Source organism: Triticum dicoccoides, chromosome 5A (genome assembly GCF_002162155.2).
Source record: "Triticum dicoccoides isolate Atlit2015 ecotype Zavitan chromosome 5A, WEW_v2.0, whole genome shotgun sequence".
NCBI lineage: Eukaryota > Viridiplantae > Streptophyta > Magnoliopsida > Poales > Poaceae > Triticum > Triticum dicoccoides.
Window position 1 is genome coordinate 51,810,374 of NC_041388.1, and position 2,516 is coordinate 51,812,889.

The following is a 2,516-nucleotide window of genomic DNA, read 5'->3' on the forward strand; positions in this document are numbered from 1 at the left end:
TCAACCGATAGAGACAAGATTGAGATTGCGATGACATCGGTCTAGCATCAGCTTCGTGCATGGTTTGGTGAAGACATCCGCGACCTGATCTTCTGAAGCAATGAACCGGACATCTAGAGCTCCTAGTGCCACCTTCTCTCGGACAAAGTGGAAGTCGACCTCGATGTGTTTTGTCCTTGCATGAAACACTGGGTTCGCGGTAAGATAGGTAGCTCCAAGGTTGTCACACCATAGTACAGGAGGGCGTGGCTGCGATATATGTAGCTCTTTTAGTAATGACTGTACCCAAGTAACTTCGGCAGTCCCATTTGCGAGTGCCTTGTACTCTGCCTCTGTAGATGAGCATGACACGGTTGGTTGTTTCCGTGCGCTCCAGGAAATTAAGGTTGGTCCAAAAAAGACCGCAAAGCCACCGGTTGAGCGCCGATCATCTGCGCATCCAGCCCAATCAGCGTCTGTGAAAACGCTCAAGAGTGTAGATGCTGATCTCCGTATACTGAGCCCACAAGATATTGTCCCCTTGACATAGCGGAGAATTCCTTTTACAGCTTCCCAATGAACCTCCGTTGGTTGAGCCAAGTACTGACAAACCTTATTGACGGCAAATGAAATGTCGGGTCTGGTGAGCGTCAAGTATTGCGAACCACCTAGTACTGTGATAGACAAAAGCTTCTTCATCATTTAGAGCTTGGCCAATGTCCCGCGTAACTTCTGTTGCACATTCATGGGGGTTGACACTGCCTTGCAATTCTCCATGTGTGTACGTCGAAGTAGGTCAGTAGCATACTTCTTCTGAGTAAGACTCAACCCCCCAGAATTGGAAGCCACTTCAATGCACAAGAAGTACTGCAATGGCCCAAGGTCCTTCACTGGGAAGGACTGAGCTAGCTGATCCAATAGACGCCGAACTGCAGTCGGGCTGGAACTGGCGACGACGATGTCGTCGACGTAGACGAGCATATACCTGGTGATGCCGGCATGAGAGAAAATAAACAGGGATGTATCTGTTGTTGATGGAGCAAAACCAAGTTGCTGGAGACGATCACTGAGCCGAGAGTACCATGCGCGCGGCGACTGTTTGAGGCCATAGAGAGCCCACTGAAGTTTACAGACATACCCCGGGTACCAAGGATCCTCAAAGCCGGGTGGTTGCTGCATATAGGCTGTCTCAGAGAGTTCGCCATGGAGGAAAGCATTGCTAACATCAAGCTGGCAAAGGCTCCAGACGCGCGAGATGGCAAGAGCAAGGACGAGTCGGACAATTGCCGGTTTTACAACCGGACTGAAGGTGTCGAGGTAGTCGACACCGTACCGCTGAGTGAAGCCCTTGGCCACGAGACGGGCCTTGTACTTGTCGATGCTGCCGTCAGCGTGTTCTTTGACCTTGAAAACCCATTTGCACCCGATGACGTTATGTCCCGGCGGTCAAGGGACGAGCGTTCAGGTGCGGTTCTCCTGTAGAGCGGCAAACTCAAGCTCCATGGCCTTACGCCATGAGGAATCCGTCATCGCGGAGCGGTAGGAAGTGGGTGCTGCAAGGAATGCCCGACGACGTGGGTCGTAGAGGACCGTGCCATCAGTAGGCACTAGAGGCTTGACAATGTTGTTGCGAAGCCGAGTAGTGACACCACGCTGCTCGGGCTGCTGTGGAGCAGCTCCAACCGGAGATCGTGCCGACGCGCGCAAAGTCACGGTGTCGGACAGCGCGGTATTGGACGAACCAGAAGAGGCCGGTTCGGTCCAAGCAGGCGCATGCTCAACCACAACAGGGGAGGCCGGCGACGCAGGCTCATCCACGACAACGTCGGGCTGCATGGTATGGCTCACATCAGCAACCCCGTCAACAGAGGGCTGCATGGCACTGCCAGCGTCAGCAGAGGACGTACGTGAGCCGGCTGGGGAGGTACCTGCACCAGAAAAATCGCTCGAGGCAGGATGGTTAGTATCCAACAAAGAGGTAGCAAAATCTCTTACGTGATCAACCTGTGCTACTGGCTGGGAATGTGGTAAAGGGATAGATGTAGATACAGGTTGAATGGGTGTTGGCAGAATGGAATTAGCAAATGGATACACATGTTCATTAAAGATAACATCACGTAAGATATAGACCCGTCCGGTGGATCTATCCAAACATTTATAACCTTTGTGCATGCTGCTATATCCGAGAAAAACACATTGGCGAGATCAAAAATCAAGTTTATGAATGTTGTAGCGTCGTAAATTAGGCCAGCATGCACAACCGAAAGTACGTAGACGAGAATAATCGGGAGTTTCATTGAACAGCATGGTAAGAGGTGTAGAGTTTTGAATGGTGCGGCTCGGCATGCGATTGATTAGGTAGCATGCAGTGAGGAAAGCTTCGTCCCAAAAACGAAGGGGAAGCGAGGAGTGAGTGAGGAGGGCAATGCCAGTTTTGACAATGTGTCGATGCTTTCGTTCCGCGATGCCGTCTTGCTGGGAGGTGTGTGGGCACGTAACACGGTGAGCGATGCCGACACGGGAAAAATATCGATGGA